The 18218-nt window shown below is 37.3% G+C and overlaps 1 pseudogene; it reads left to right on the forward strand.

The window, feature by feature from the left end:
• The first annotated feature begins 2163 nt into the window (after positions 1–2163).
• LOC102480518 (putative ATP-dependent RNA helicase DDX52) lies at positions 2164–16673 on the forward strand (annotated as a pseudogene).
• Positions 16674–18218: the final 1545 nt, after the last annotated feature.

Consider the following 18218-nt stretch of genomic DNA (forward strand, 5'->3'; position numbering starts at 1 on the left):
AAATAATTATGAATACTGAACACAGTGTGGAATTGGGGAAAGAAGGGAATAGTGTAAAGAAGGATAGTAGGAGATCAAATAGAGAGGCATAACATTAGTGGGACACAGAAATGGTTTGTTACCTGTTGGTGATAACATGTATAGTATCCTTAACTGGATGGTTATAAAAAGTATGTCTTATTGAGTAAATTCTTTGTACAGATCAAATAACATATAGTGATTGAATGTTTAAAAAGTAATGAGAAAAAATAATAATAATCTGAAAAAAGTGATGAAATGCTATTGGATGATGATGTGGATAGTAATGCTTTTGTCTTGACTGATATACATAGTAATTGTGCTGGTAAAAGAAATGCAATACACTGTAAAGACAAATGTGATTAAATCTAATATAAAATTATGATAATAAATACAATTAAATTTAAAAAGAAAATATGTACATAGAAAAATTATACATCTATATTAAATTATTTTGTACCCAAATTTCAATTCCATTTTTCCACAAACTTTTAAAAACATCTCTAGCTATTAAAAAACAATGAGTTACAAGCAATGAAAAAAAATACTAAATTTGGCATCACTAATATGTGGTAGAATCTTAAATTTGTGCTTCTAAATTGTTTGATATTTTTTGGACCAGCAGTTAGTGTAATGGCTATGTCACTGGACTCCCAGGTAGCTGACTCAAACTGCGGTTTGAGTCTCAGACTCGTGGCTTAAACTCACACCAGGTACATATGCGTGCATCCCCAAGATCCCAAAAGGAGAGTGGAAGAGAAGGGATTGTGATGTGGCTATCTCCCAGAGGGGTGATTTCTCACTCTGTCTTTCCATCTCTCTCTTTCTGGCATGTGCACACACCCTATAGTAAAAATCTCTCAAAAATAAATTAATAAATAATAGCTTGCTTTTCTAATTGCTTGATTAAATAATTACATTTCCCTCCCCGATATTGTCACAAAGATTAATAAAATTACATCCAACAGGGACCAGCAGTTAGCGTAATGGCTACATCACTGGACTCCCACATAGTTGGCCATGGTTCTAGTCCCGGACCTGGTAGCCTAAACTCATGCTGGGCATGTGTGTGTGCGTGCCCAAGATCCCAAGAGGAGAATGGAGGAGAAGGGATTGTGGCATGGGCATCCCCCCTGGGGGGGTGATTTTTCGCTTTCTGTCTCTCTGTCTCTCTCTGTCTGTCTGGTGAGCACATATGCTCTATAGCAAAAACCTCTCCCAAAAAAGAAAAAAAAAATTACATCCAACACACAAGGTGAGTTGTCTAAAAAGACATAAGTTGACATTCATGTAATTTTCTATTGACCTAAGAAATTGGTAGCTTAAATATATATTTTGATATGTTACTAAAAAGTTATGGGACCAGCAGTTAGCATAATGGCTATGTCACTGGACTCCCATGTAGTCAACTGCGCTTTGAGTCCTAGAACCAGTGGCTTAAACTCACACTGGGTGCATGTGCATGCATGCCTAAGATCCCAAGAGAAGAATGGAGGAGAAGGGATTGCAATGTGGCCATCTCCCTGGGATGTGATTCTTCACTTTCTGTCTCTCTGTCTCTCTCTTTCTAGCAAGCACATGTGCCCTGTAGCAAAAACCTCTTAAAAAAAAATTGTAAAAAAGAGAAATGTGTTACTGAATGTATCCAAGGTTGATTCAACATATGCAAAATGATAAATGTAATACACCATAATCAAAGGAGGAAAGATAAAAATCATGTATTGATGTATTGCTGAAAATATTACAATAAAATGAAGACTCTATAGACAGAAAATTCATTACAAAACAAAACAAAACAAAAAAAACCTGAGCATTCAAAGTTGAGTGAGGGATGGGATGAGCCATGTATCTCAGCTGATAAATATGCAGCCACTAGCAGCCTGACTTCCTGCAAGATTCTTCACTGTACCCGGTGTCTTTATGATTTGGCAAGGGGTGCAAGTTCCCATTTTATTCCTTTGAATAAGATGTGTTTATTTGACTTATTTTATGAATTTTGCTCTTTAATTGAAAATCACATATTTAGGAACATAACAGCCTAATCCCATTGCTGATTCAGGCTCAATACTGTGAACCTTCCATGCAGTTTCAGTGGTATAGGGAACAAAAGTAAATTATGTCTTTAAGAGCAATTTAACATCTGCAATGCCTGGCACAGCCAAAGGAGTGGAACACCAGGCTGGTTCAGTCCCAGTACTGAGAATTCTGATTCTACAGTTTCAGAGTACGAAGGTAGGTGTATTATGTTTCTTGTACCTCTCTTTCTATCCCTCAGAAGCAGAAGAAAACGAGGCCTTTAAAAGCAATTTTTTATTTACAAACCCCTGCCCAGTTAAGGGTGCAAAACCCAGATCTCGTTCAGTTCAGGCACCATGAATTCTGATCCTGAAGTTTCAGTTTTAAATAGTAGACTAGTTTTAGCATTTCTGTTTCTAAGTTTTTCCTGTCCTTGCATGACTTTCCCCCAACAGGTGCATAAGGAAGGCAAGACTTTAAGAGAAATATTACACCTGTGTCCCAATGCCAAATCTAAGGTGCAGGATGCAGGCCAGGCTCACCTTCAGCACCATGAAATCTGATCCTGCAGTGTGAGTTTAGAAAATAGAAGGGCTTTTTATCTATTCCAGTGTTAACTCTTCCCTTCTCTTACATTCTCTTCCCCCCCCACAGGAGAACTGTAAACAGGAACCTTTGAGAGCAATATATAGATGCAAAGATTCTCAACAAGATACTAGCAATCATATCCAGCAACTTATAAAAAAGATTATACATCATGATCAGGTAGGTTTTATTCCAGAAATCCAAGGTTGATTCAACATATGCAAAATGATAAATGTAATACACCATATTCAAAGGAGGAAAGATAAAAATCATATGGTCATATCAATTGATGCAGAAAAAGCATTCAAGAAGATACAACATAGTACCTTCATGATAAGATACCTTCATGATCAAGACTCTCAGCAAAATCAGTATAGAAAGATCATTTCTCAAGACAATAAAAGTTATTGATAAAAAAAAATAGCGAACGTCATCCAGAATGGTAAAAAGCTGAAAGGTTTTTTTACTAAAAATGAGGACAAGACAAGGATGCCCACTTTTTTCACTCTTTTCAATATAGTACTGGAAGTCCTGGCTAATGCAATCTGAAAAAAGGAAAAAATAAAAGGCATTTGAATACAAAAAGAAGTGAAACTCTATTTGCAGATGACATGATTGTATTCATAGAAGACACAAAAGTATCCATGAAAAAATTTCTGAAAGTAATATGAGAATACAGCAAAGTTGCAGGATACAAAATTAATATCCAGAAATCTATAGCATTTCTATATATGAACAACAGGCAGACTGAGATAGTACTGAAAAAAGTTGTCCATTTACCATTGCCACAAAGAGTATAAGATACTTAGGGATAAATCTAACCAAAGAAGTTAAAGACCTCCACAAGGAAAACTATAAGAAGATAAAAAAGAAGTTGAAAATAACACAAAAAAAGTGGAAGGATAACCTATGTTCCTGGATTGGAAGAATTAAAATGGCAATTCTACTCAAATTAATTTACATATTTAATGAAATGCCAGTCAAAGTACCAGACACGTTCTTTACAGATCTAGGAAAGACAATCATAAAATTTGTCTGGAATTATAAAAGACCCCATTTTGCCAAAGCAATTCTGCAATTCCCACAAGTGGGCAGCATCTTGCTCCCAACCCAAAAATATACTACAAAGCTGTGGCAATCAAAACAGCATCAGACTGGCACAGAAACAGACAGGTGGACCAATGGAACATAATAGAGTCCATAGAAATCAATTCCCAAACATACAGCCAACTGATTTTTTTACAAGGAGTACCAGTCAATCCAGTGGGAAAAGGAAAACCTCTTCAGCAAATGGTGCTGGTAAAACTAGATTTCCACTTGCAGAATGATGAATCTGAATGCCTACCTCTCATCTTTGACAAAAATCAAGTCAAGGTGGATCAAAGATGTAAGTCTAAGACCTCAAACTACAAAACTGCTCATGAAAAACACTGGGGAAACTCTGGAAGACATTGGGGTAGTAAAAGATTTCTTAAATGAGACTCCCAGTGCACAGTTGATAATCCCCAAAATAGACAAGTGGGATTACATCAGACTAAGAAATTTCTGCATGGCAAAAAAACACAGTAATTAGTGTGAATCGACAGTCCTCAGAATGGGAAAATATTTTGGTAAACTATGCATCAGATAAGGGACTGATAACTAGAATTCACAAAGGAACTCAAGCAGCTGTTTCAGAAAAAGACAATCCTATTAAAAGATGGGAGATGTTGAAAAAAAGATGACATATGAATAGCTAAAAGGCATATGAAAAAATGCTCAGCATCACTCATTGTAAGAAAAATGCATATCAAAACCACAATAAGATACCACATAACCCCAGTCAGAATGTCTAAGATTAAAAAATCTGAAAAAAATGATAAGTGCTAGCGGGGGTGTGGTGAAAAGGGAACTCTCTTACACTGCTGGTGGAAATGTAAATTGTTCCAGCCACTGTGGAGAACAATTTGGAGATTCCTTAAAGATCTACAAATAGAACTACCAAATGATCCAGCAATCCCACTCCTTGATATCTACCCAAAGGACAGAAGAATACTTAATTGGAAAGGTACTTGCACATTGATGCTTATTGAGGCACTATTCACAATTGCTAAATCATGGAAACAACCCAAATTCCCACAAACAGATGAATGGACAGAAAAACTTTGGCATGTATACTCAGTGAAATGCTATTCAGCCTTAAAAAAACAACAAAACCCTGGCTTTTGACAGGAGGTGGATTAATATGGAAGACTTACTGCTGAGTGAAGCAAGCCAGGCTATGAAGGAAAGGCATTGTACGTTCCCACTTAATATATACCGAGTGTCTGCACTCTATGACTGAAAGTAATTGACTAAAAGATATAGAAACACAGTATATTGATGTAAATACCAGATATAGTGTGTGTGAAAGAGGAGGGTCTGAGGAAGGACATTTGGGGGAGGGATAGGGAGGCAAAGCATTAATGGCACAAAGAGGTGTGGTATTATCTCTTGAAGATATTTAGTAGTTTTATCAACTGTACTAGGGAGAAATGTTTACCTGTTGAAATATCCACTTTGTAAGACAAATAGTAATGTGATTGAATGTATAAAAGGAAATGAAATGAAAAAAAAATTTAAAAGAGTAATTTATAGTAACAATCGTCTGCTCAGAGTATGGGTTACAGGGATGGGTGAGCTACATCACCTGGAATTCCAATCCTGCAGTTTCTATTTTAGATGTCAATTGGGTTTTATATTTGGTTTGTGCTCTTTTTACTTCCTCCAATAAGAGCAAAAGCAAATCAAGTTGTTTCTAGAAATTTCACACCTTTTAAAAGAGTAATTTATAGTAACAATCGTCTGCTCAGAGTATGGGTTACAGGGATGGGTGAGCTACATCACCTGGAATTCCAATCCTGCAGTTTCTATTTTAGATGTCAATTGGGTTTTATATTTGGTTTGTGCTCTTTTTACTTCCTCCAATAAGAGCAAAAGCAAATCAAGTTGTTTCTAGAAATTTCACACCTGCATAATTAGCCCAATGTAGGAGTGAAACACAGGGCTTGCTCAACCCCTAAACCATTAATTCTAATCCTGCAATTTTAGTGTTGCAATGTATGTAGATTTTATTATATCCAGTGCTAACTTGTCCTTACCTTTTTATTTCCTTGCCCCAATAGGAGCAGAGAAATATAGACCTTTAAAAGTAATTTTATACTCTTCTTCTCTCACCTAGGACAGAAAACAGCCAGGCATCTCTACCTTAGCCTATGTTGAGCCTCTGGGTTCAGCTTCATGGCTGTGAAGCCCCCCCCATTGTTAGCCAGGTATGCAAGCAGCCCCCTCCTGCTTTTCTGAAACAATAAAACCCTGGCTTCTGACAGAAAGTGGATTTACTTCTGAGTGAAGCAAGCCAGTCTATGAAGGAGAGACATTGTATGTTCTCACTTAATATATACCGAGTGTCTGCACTCTATGAATGAAACTGATTGATCTAAGGTTATACAAACATAAGAGATGGGGGTTAGTGACAGATATGATGTGTGTGGAGAAGCAAGACCTAAGGAAGAATATTTGGAGGAGGCAGAGCATTGATGGGATAGGGAGGTGTGGTGTTATAGGTTGAAGATATTTCGATCAATTGAACTGGGGAGAAATGTTCACATATTGAAATGTTCACTGTGAAAGCTAAATAATGTGATTAAATGTATATAAAAAATTTTAATTAAAAAAATTTAAAAAATAACTTTTCTGGCCTGTTTGTCCCTTTCTTTTGTTAATTTCTCTATTTTTCCCTTACCTACAACAGAAAATGGCCAAGCATTTTCACCTTAGCCTGTGTAGGACCTTTGCATGGCACACTTGCATGCCATTGTCAACCCAGTATTATTTTTTGTAAAGTGATATGTTGCTTTTTTTTTTTTTTTTGTCATTTACTCTTTTTCTTCTAGTACTTTCCTTATATTTTTTTTCTCCCCATTTCTATTTTATACTTTGTGTTTTTTAACATTTGTTTCCTGTTTTGCTGCTCAGCCTGTATCCACTGCCTAGAGACAGCTAAGTACATAGCAGCTAACATCTGAACATTGTAAGTTTTAGCGGACTCCTTACATCTCACTGTAGTGGTTGCAAAAATAGTGAAATTCACCTTAACAAATATAATTGCAAAACTCCTTCTGTGATTCCCACATTGGAAGACAAAGTAGAAAGTAGAAAATATCACCAAATTACCCAAGGAATACAAAGAACACCAAATAGAATCACTCAAAGAAGATTATCTTCATACCACATCAGAGCTATATTGACAAAAATGACAGACACAGACAAGATACTAACACTGGCAAGAGAGAAATGACAAATCACTTGCAAAGGCTATCACATCAGGCTAATACCAGACCTCTTATCAGACACAATTCAATCAAGAAAAGAATGGTGAAATATATTTAAAGTACTAAATGAAAAACAGTTTCAACCAAGAATAATATACCTGGCAAGATTATCCTTCATATGGGAAAAAAGATAAAAATCTTGGATAAACAAAATCTGATAGAATTTACCAACTCTGCTCTTCAAGAAATTCTGAAAGGAAAAATAAAGAAATTCTGAAAGGAGTACTATATTGAGAAAACTAAAGAGAGACAGACAGCAATGAATTAAATTCTCTGATCATTAAACACTGACTGCTTGACTGGATTAAAAATGAGAAATCTTCATCTGCTGCCTACAAAAAAACTCATATCATGGATAAAGACATACATAGACTGAAAGATACTCTAAAAAGGTATTTCATACAAACAGAAACCAAAAAAGAGTGAGAGTTGCTATATTGATTCTGAATAAAATAGGCTTCATAACAAAAATCTTAAGAAAAGACAAAGAAAGGAACTATATAGTAGTAAAAGGGTTAATTCAGCTAGAAGATATAACACTTATGAATTCTATGCACTGAATTCAGGAGGACCCAGATATGTAAAGAAAAGACTGCTAGATCAAAAAGGAGATATAGACTAAGATAGTAATTGTTGGAGATCCCAAAACCCTATTAACTCCTTTAGACAGGTAAATGAGACAAAAAAAAAATTAAAAAAAAAGAAGCAGCAATGGCGTTCAAAACATAAATGATACCATAAATCAGATAGACTTGTGTGAAATCTACAGACCTTTCCACACACACACACAAAAAAACACAAGATATACATTTTTTCTCAGTAACACTTGGTTTTCTCAAAGATTGAAAACATTACAGGGCACAAAACTAGCCTTTACAGATTAAAAGGCCTAGAAACTATATCCAACATCTTCTCTGACCATAATGGAATTACACTTAATAATAATCTCAGGAAAAGCCCTCAAAAATACACAAATGTATGGAAACTAAATAACTACTTCTGAATGACTTTCTGACTACTGAAGAGATTAAGACTATAATCAAAATATTCATGAAAACAAATGACAATGAGTTCACAAGTTTCTATATGGAATTTATGGAACTCTGCAAAAGCAGTTATAAGAGAGATCATCACAATTAATGCACACACACACACACAAATAAAAAGATGGAAGGTGGCAAAAGGACAACCTAACATCATGCCTAAAGAAAATGGAAATAGAACAACAAAAAAATCCAAAAAAATGCCAGGAGAAGAGAAATAATAGATTCACACACAAATAAATTAAATAGAAAATAAGCAATATAAATACGATACAAATAAATACAAGCAAAAGCTTGTTCTTTGAAAATATGAACAAGATTAACACATCATTAACTAGACTAATTAAGAAGAAGAGAGGGACCAGCAGTTGACATAATGAATATGTCGCTGGACTCCCATGTAGTTGACTACGGTTCGAGTTCCGGACCCAGTGGCTTAAACTCATGCCCAGCATGTGTGTGTGTGTGCATGCCCAGAATCCCAAGAGGAGAATGAAGGAGAGGGAATTGTGTTGTGGTCATCCCCTCTGGAGGAATGATTTCTTGTTTTCTGTCTCTCTGTCTCTCTCTGTCTCTCTAGTGAGAACACAAGACCTATAGCCAAAAAAAAAAATTAAAAATAAATAAATAAATAAAATCACTTCAAGAAAAGAAAAAAAAAGAAGAGAGAAAAGAATGAGATAAATCAAATTTGCAATGTATCAGGTGTCACTACAACAGACATTATAGAAATAAAATTTATCATTAGAGAATACTATGAGCGACTATATACCAACAAAGAAGGAAACCTGGATGAGATGGACAAATTCCTAGACACATATAATGACCCAATATTGACCCAGGAAGACATCAAAAGCCTGAACAATGAGATTAAATAAGTAATAAATAACAAATCCCAAAAAAGAAAAGTTCAGGTCCCAATGGCTTCACTGATGAATTTTACAAAACTTTTAATGTATAGGTCACCCCCATTCTACTAACACTGTTTCCTTCCAAAGGAAGGAACCCTTCCTAGTTTATTCTAGGAAGCCTCCTTTACCCTCATTACCAAAATGGATAAGGATAGAACAAAAAAGAAAAACTACACACTTATATTTCTGATGAATATAGATGCAAAAATTCTCAACAAGATACTAGCTAATCGAATTCAAGAACATATAAAAGAGGTTATTAATCACAACAATATAGATTTTATTCCAGGGATGCAAGGGTGTTTTAACATATGAACAACCATAAATATAATACACCATATCAACAAAGAGAAAGATTAAAAATATTATTATGTCAATAGATTTGTGTCCTGACCCAGGGGACAGTTGAACAGGTTCCCTGGGGGAGGTAGTGAGAGATGGGACAAACACATGCACACATGATATGAGGTGCTGATCAAGTCTTCTTCTTCCATTTATTGAGGAAAAAATAGCGAGTTATATACAGGCTGGTGGGCACCAATTGGTTGCCTGGAATGCAAATGGGATAGAACAGCATGAACCAATCACTGGTGTGATGGATCTCTCCCATTACCTAGAAACTCAACTGCCCCCTGGGGAGAACAGTTGGTCACATGATTTCTGAGAAACTGTTTGCTCAGTGAGGAAGTGAAGCCTAATGGTTTCCAAGATGGTGGATAGCTCCAGATGGTGGACAGCTCAAGATGGCTTCCATATGCAGTGCCCTCCACATGTCCCCCTTTTTTATTTTTTCAAAGAGAGGAGAAAAACCTGGGGGAATAGTGCCTGTCTTAGGTAAGAGTTGTTTTTTAGAGCCACATGTCCATCCTTACCCGTCATTGGAGAATCCCATTGCAATGATGGGTTTCCTGTCTTAGATAGGAGGACTGTACAGCTGTTATAGGCTCAAACTCTCTTACCCGTCTTTGGCTAACCGATTCAGTGCCTCAGGCAGGAGCACAACTTAGGCTCCATGATACTCCATCTCCAGGTTGTGGCAATGGACTTGGATAGGCTGCATTTTTATGGAGTCATCAATTTGGCATTTAAGGAAAGCCATGAGCTTATTCAAGAGAACAGGCCCCAAAGAGCAAACAATCAGTAAACCCAGAATCGAACCAAGTATGGGGAGGGAAAAAGGGGAGGAGTCCATTCCAAGTAAAACATAAGGGACTGGCATGAACAATGTCGGATTTGTTGGCGTAAAAGCAGCAGTGTTCCTGTAAAGCAAGACAGAAACCTCCCTGTTCTGCCAGGAGGAGCAGCTCCAGGATCAAAACCAGCAGTGGTAGTGTCGAAGAAGTAAAACAGGATTAGGTATTTAAGAAGGATTTTCATTTTTTTGATCTGTGGAAGAAGAGAGAGATATCTCAGGGCTTTTATCATCTCTGGATGGCTTGTTAGAATTAATCTATTTGATTAATCTTTCTGATAACTAATGAGCAGCATCCAGTTTTTGAGCATAGATGCAGACAGACCCTCTGCCCCAAATGAGGACAGGATCCAGACCATTCCATATATTGTCCCGAGGATCTTTCCACAAAACTGAGGCAAATTTTGTTTTGGTAGTAAAATGCCAGAAGCACTTAGCAGCTGAGTCTCCATCTTTATCAAGAGACAGGAAATTTAGGACAAAAAGAGCATGTGCCAGAAGGTTTTCTTGTGAGGCCTGAGTCTGTAAAAGCTCTCCCTTTTTTTAGCTTTTGGAGAGAATTTTTTAAGGAAAGATGATCACGTTTAATAATGTCTTGTTTCTGGGGATTGTAGTTTCCATAACAGGGAATGTCTGAAAGTCTGTTGTATGTGATCCTGAACTGGTTTTGATTTTTTTGTTTGTTTGTTTGTTTATATTGTTTTTTTGTTTTTCTAATTGTGATATTAGTTCCCAGTGTTCTTTTTCTAATTGAATCTGTTCTTTTAATTGTTTTATTTTATTCAAAATCTCTTCCCTAGGGTCAATAACCATCATCAAAAGTGGTGCAGATGCGACTGGGTTGTCAGATGGAGGTAGTTTTTTGAAAGGCAACCATTTTGAATTACTGTATTTGACTGCCTTTGTTTCTAAAGGTTTTCTTCAGACGGTCATTTTGGGTTATTGCACATGGCAGTCTTTCTTTCTAAAGTTTCTTTTTCAGACAGCCATTTTGAGTTATTATATTTGTCTGAACTAGTTGATGACTTGTTTTTCTTTGGCTCTTGTAGAGCCTTAAGGTTGTTTTTCTTTTTTAGTTTTTTAGATTTTGGAGGGTTTTGTCTTATTTGGGGGGCTTTTAACTTCTTCCTCACTATCTAGGGAAATAAGATCCTCTCCCTGTTCTTTTTCAATTTTAGAATCCTTGGTTAGATCTGAGGTGGCTATAGCCTTCTCCCAGGGGTGATCATTTTGCATGATTTGCTCTCCCTTAGCAACCATAATGGCAAGGGCTTCTATTAAGCTCTGAAAGGATATTTCGTGCTAAGCTTTTGTCCCATTATTATCCTTATTACTTGCCCCATTATTACCCATACTTAAAATAAAACATAAGTAAACACTTACCAGGATGTCTTCTCTTTGTCCTTCTATGTTTTTCACCGGCCTTTCTCAGGAGAGTCTCTGCTACCCCTTCAGGATGAGTGAAATCTATGCCGTCCCCTTCTGGACAAGTCTATGCCATCCCCTTCTGTTTTCCATCAGCTTTTCTCACTTGCTCTGCACTGGAGCCTTCCTCGGGAGCTCTTAATTGAATCCCTTGTACCCAGGTCTGTGTTCAGGCGCCATGTGTCCCTACCCAGGGGACACTCAAACAGGTTCCCTGGGGGAGGGAGTGAGAGATGGGACAAACACACATACAATACAAGGTGCTGATCAAGTCTTCTTCTTCCGTTTATTGAGGAAAAATGGCGAGTTATATACAGGCTGGTGGGCACTGATTGGTTGCCCAAAATGCAAATGAAATAGAATAGCATGAACCAATCATTGGTGTGGGTGGATCTCTCCCATTGCCTAGATACCCAACCGTCCCTCAGGGAGAACATTTGGTCCCATGATTTCTGAGAAACGGTTTGCTCAGTGAGGAAGTGAAGCCTAATGGTTTCCAAGATGGTGGATAGCTCAAGATGGCTTCCGTATGCAGTGCCCTTCACAGATTTGGAAAAATCATTTGACAAAATACAACATTCTTTTATGACTAAGACTCTCAGGAAAATTGGCATATAAGGATCATTTCTCACCATAATTAAGACCATCTATGTAAAACCTATAGCTAACTGAATGGGGAAAAGCTAAAAGCTAAAAATTGGTACATGGCAAGGCTTACCACTTTTTTCACTCTTATTCAGTATAGTACTGGATGTCCTAGTCAATGCAATCAGACAAGAGAAGAAAATAAAAGGCATTCCAATACAGAAATAGAGTTGAAATTATCCCCATTTGCAAATGACATGATAGTAAACATAATAGACCCAATGAAACATAATGGTATCCATAAGAAAACTTCTAGAACTAATAAATGCATACAGTAATGTGGCAGAACCCACAATTAGAAAAAATTTATAGTGGGCCCAGCAGTTGGTGTAATGGCTATGTTGCTGGATACCCATGTAATTGACTGTGGTTCGAGTCCTGGACCCAATGACTTTAACTCACATTAGGTGCAAGTATATGGGTGCCTAAGACCCCAAGAGGAGAATGGAGAAGAAGGCATTGCAGCATGGCCATCCCCTCTGAGGTGTAATTTCTCACTTTCTGTCTCTCTGTCTTTTTCTTTCTGGTGAGCACATACACCCTTAAAGAAAAAAATCTCTAAAAAAGACAAGAACAATCTATATCATTTTTATATACAAATAATAGCAGACAGAGTCAGCAGAGTCAAAATGGAAAAAAGTAATTCCATTTACCATAGCCACAAGAAGTATAAATTACTTAGAAATAAAACTAAATAAGAAAGTCAAGGACCTCTACAAGGAAAACTATGAAACCCTTTAAAAGGAAATTGAAAAACTAAGAAGTACAAAGACATCCCATGTTCCTGGATTGGGAGAATTTATGTAATAAAAATGGTATTCCACCCAAATTTATCTACATATTTAATGTAACCCCTATAAATTTACAAGAGAAATTCTTCATGGACCTAGAAAAGACAAACATAGAATTTGTCTGGAGCCATAAAAGACCCTGTTTTGCTAAAGTTATCCTGTGCAAGAAGATTGGAGTAGTTGACATTTTACTTCCTGATCCCAAAACGTATTACAAAGTTATGATGATCAAAACAGCACAGTATTGGCATTAAAAACAAACATGAGGATCAATGGAACAGAGTAGAAAGCTCAAGAATAAACCACAAAATATTCAGCTAATTAATCGTTGACAAATGGTAAAATCAGTAAGAAAAAGGAAACCTCTTTAGTAAATGGTGTTGGAAAAACTGGGTATCCACCTGCAGAAACGTGAATCCAAACCACTACTTCTGATCATTAACAAAATCAACTCAAAGTGGATCAAAGATCTAAATTTAAGACTGCAAACTATAAAACAACTTGTGGAAAACACTGGGGAAACTCTGGGAGACATTGGTGTAAACAAAACCCACAAAGCACTAAAATAATCCCAAAAATTGATAGATAGGATTATATCAGATTAAGAAATTTCTGCAAAGCAAAGGACATGATAATTAGTGTCAATTGACAGCCCTTGGAATGAGAGAAAATTTTTGTTAACTTTGCCTCAGGTAAGAGACTGATAACCAGGATACACAGGGAACTCATGTGACTTACCCAGGAGAAAATGATTAATCCAATTAAACAAAGGGAACATGAGCTGAATAAATAACTGTCCTTTCTTTTATTTTTTTAAAGAGGTTTTTGGTATAGGGTGTGTGCACTCACCTGACAGTCAGAGAGAGACAGAGATAGAAAGCAAGAAATCACCAGGGGGCATGGCCACACCACAATCACTTCTCTTCCATTCTCCTCTCAGGATCTTGGGCAGGCATGCACACTTACCCGGCGTGAGTTTCAAGCCACCGGGTCTGGGACGTGAACCGCAGTCGAATATGTGGGAGTCCAGCGACATAGCCATTACACTAACTGCTGGTCCCATAGCTCTGTCCTTTCTAAGGAAGACATACAACATCTAAAAAGCATATGAAAAAATTCTCAGCATCCCATATCATAAGGGAGATGCAGATAAAACCAAAATGAGATACCACCTAAACCCAATTAGATTGGCAAAGATTATAAAAACAAATAATAGTAAGTGCTGGGGATGTGATGAAAGGGGAACACCAGTACACTGTTGGTGGGAATATAACTTGGACCAGCCTCTGTGGAGAACAATAAGGAGGTTCCTTGAGGCCCTTCAAATAGAACTACCAGATGAGTAAGCAATTCCACTCCTGGGTATCTTTTCAAGGACAGAACACTCAGTCAGAAAACCAGTTCCACAACTTTATTAATTGCTTCATTATTAATGGTTGCTAAGACATGGAATCAAGCCAAATGTCCACAAACAGATGAATGGATTAAAAATTTTTGGCACATATACTCTATGGAATACTATTCAGCCATAAAAAATAAGGCCCTGGAATTTGATAGGAAGTGGAGAAATATGGAAGATTTGTTGCTGAGTGAAGCAAGTCAGGCTATGAAAAAGAGACACTGTATGCTTCTACTTAACATATACTGACTGTCTGCACTCTATGATAGAGACTGAAAGACTGGAGAACATAAAAGCACTAAAAATTGTAATGGACACTAGAGACAAAGTGGAAGGAGAGTGTGAGGGAAGAGCATAGAAAACAAAATCTGGGGGGAAAATAGGGAGGTAATGCACTTGTGGTATACAGATATGGTTTATTATTTGTTGATGAGAATATGTATAGTATACTCAACTAGGCTGGACTGAGGTGTACATCATGCTTGGTAAAGTATATTTAAAATCTAAGTGATGTATAGCAATGGAAAAACAACAACAAATATAGTAATATAATAAAAATTAAAATTAAAAAAATGCAAAAGTAATTTTACACCTTAAGCACCTTGCCCATTACAGGGTGTGAAAAGGAGGGCTGGATCAGCCCTGTACCATAAATTCTAATCTAGCATTATTTAGTGTTAGTAGAAAGGACAGTTGGGAGATTTCTGAGAAAAGATGGGTGTTTAGGATCTGTTTTGCCAGCAGGGTGGAGAGGCCAAATTTAATGTGAGATGTTTCTTCACAGGCACAACTCGACCTAGATAGGAAAAAGGAAATATAACTTTGATTCATCAGAGGTACTGCAGGAATTAGACATTTTTGGAGACAAGAAATCTGTGCCATGTGAGAGTGGAAGACCAGGGACACATCAAGAGTTCCAAAATAAGACAAAAAGAAGAAAGCCTAACTGCAAGGAAAGAGGAGCAGAATAAAAGGAAAAGGAAGAAAAAGGAGGTGACTTCAGAAGTTACTTTTGAAGAAGGCATTATTATACAGTGGATATCATCTGTGGAAATAAAGATTAAAAATAAAAATGTTAAAGGAGAACATAAACTACCACAGGAAAGTTGGAGCATCCCAGACAGGAATAAACAAAATTTTTGTCCAAGGAACTGATCTTCCTGACACAAATACTACATTTCAACATGATCAGGAATATAAAATCAATTTTTGACTGCTTCAGAACATTCTAGAAGCAAGTTTCAAAATGCCTACACCTATCCCATTACAAGCCATTCCAATTATGCTACATGGTAGAGAACTTCTGGCTTGTGTTTCTATCTGGAAACACAAACTATCTTTGGTTTTGAGCATTCTTATAACCATGCAGCTGAAACAACCTGCAAATAAATGCTTCAGAGACCTAATTATATCACCAACATGAGAACTTGTTAGCCAGATTCACCCAGAGTGAATAAACATCTCTGAGGGAACAGGACTTAGGATACACATGATCCATAAAGCAGCAATGTCAGCCAAAAAAAATTGGACCTAGATCATCTAAGAAGTTTGATATTTTTGTCAGAACTCCAAATCAACTAATCTGTTTTTAAAACAGGATCCACCAGGAATAGACTGAGGAGTTTTGAGTGGCTAGTGGTAGATGAAACAGACAAACTTCTTGAAGATGTTAAAACTAGCTTCAGAGGCCATCTGGCTTACATTTTCCTGGCCTGGAAATCCCACAAGGTCAGAAGAGCTGTGTTCAGTGCAACTTTTGATCTTGAACAATGGTGGGAGCTCAACCTGGAAAGTGTCATTACTGTATCCACTGTAGCAAAGAATTCTGTAGAACAATAGTTTCTCTTTTTTGGGTTTGAGACTGGAATATTTCTAGCCATGAGACAACTTGTTAAAAATGGTTTTGATCCTTCTGTGGATGTTTTTGTTCAGTTCATTGAAAGAAGTAAAGAGCTTTTTCACAAATTTATATATAAAGTATTAATGTGGTTATTATTTGTGATGAGAACAAAGCAACAGAGAGATAACAGAGTCCACAGCATCAGAGAAGGAAAAATCTGGGTTTTTATTTGTACAGCCTTGCTAGCAAGAGGGATCAATTTTAAGGGTGTGAACTTGGTGATCAACTATGACTTTACAACCAGCTCAGCAGAATATATCCATAGGATAGGTTGAACAGGAAGAGCAAGACATAAAGGGAAAACATACATTTTTCACTGAAGATGAATAAACATTATTAAAAAGTGTTGCTAATGTTATATGGCAGGCCTCTTCTAAGACTTTCAAAAATTACTAAGCACACCTTGCACCTTTGGCAGCAACACCCTGGCATATCTCAAGGCACCTGGCAAGCAAGGGGGCATGCTGTGCCCACTGCTTCCCTTCCAGACCCCCAGTTCAGGACCTACCAAGACCCATAGGCAGTTTGTGCCTTTGGCAGCAGCTGCCTGGCACATCTCAAGGCACCTCACAAGCAACGTGACATGATGTGCCCACTGTTTCCCTTCCAGATGCCCAGTCCAGGACCCACCCAGACCCCTAGGCAGGTAGAAAGTTCCTCTATTTTTTTTTTCTTCTTTACTGTCCCCTATTCTTTTGTAAATTCCTCCCTGTCTCTCTAAATCTTGTGCCTTTGGTGGCAGCAGCCTGTCACATCTCAAGGCACCTGGCAAGCAAGGGGGCACGCTATGCCCACTGCTTCTCTTCCAGACCTAAGTCCAGGACACAGATTCCAGGCAGGAAGAAAGTTCCTGTATTATTTTTTCTTCTTTACTGTCCCCCATTCTTTTGTAAATTCCTCCCTGTCTGTCTCTCCACAGCTTGCGCCTTTGGCAGCAGCCGCCTGGCACATCTCAAGGCACCTGGTGCACTAACGTGCAGCATGTGACTTCTTCTTTATTTCCTATCTTCTCCCTTCTTTTCTTTTATATTATCTCCTCTCCTTCTTCCATTTTGCCAGAGGGACTAACTAGGCCTAGAATTGTAGATCTGAACTTTTCTAGTCATATAAGGTTATATTGGTTCCTCCTTTTTATCACATTACTAAAAACAACAAAACAGAGACTTCAGCAGACGTCAATTCCCAACAAAAGGGAAAGACACTCCTACCCCATGAAACATTGGCCTGACAGGTACTTAAAAGTCAGTACATCTTCCAAATGGCTAGAAGTAGAAGAAGAGCCTTCAGTATGAATAAACAAGGAAATACATCTCCATCAAAGGTACAGAGTAACTCCCCTCCATCTTCAGGGCTAATGGGTGATGCTACCATGATATCAGACAAAGAATTTTGAACATTTATGGTGAACAAATTATTCAAATTGGAACAGAAAAGAGACAACGAACTACAGGAGATGAGAAAGTCATTCCAAGATATGAAAGAAGAAATGGACATTCTGAGAAAGAACCGGATGGAGCTATTAGAGATAAAGTCTGGAACAGAGGGAATCAAAAACTCCCTTGAAAGTATTAAAAGTCAATTAGATCATGCTGAATATCAAATCTCTGATGTAAAAGATAAAACTTCTGACCTAGAAAGAACAATGAAGAAGATAGAGGAAATAACTACAAAACACAAAGATAATATACGAGAAACACTAGATTCCATAAGATTCCCTAATATCAGAATAATTGGTATCCCAGAAGGTGAATAAACCAATAACAACATGGAAAATCTATTCCATCAAAACCTGGAGGAAAACTTCCCAAGTCTAGAGAGGCACTCAAGCATCAAGACCCAAAAATAGAAAGGACCCCAGATAAAATCAACCCCCGAAGATCTTCCCCAAAGCACATCCTAGCCAGACTGTCCTAGGCCACAGACAAAGACATGATACTAAAA

Source organism: Tupaia chinensis, unplaced genomic scaffold (genome assembly GCF_000334495.1).
Source record: "Tupaia chinensis unplaced genomic scaffold, TupChi_1.0 Scaffold140391_1, whole genome shotgun sequence".
Classification (NCBI taxonomy): Eukaryota; Metazoa; Chordata; class Mammalia; order Scandentia; family Tupaiidae; genus Tupaia; species Tupaia belangeri.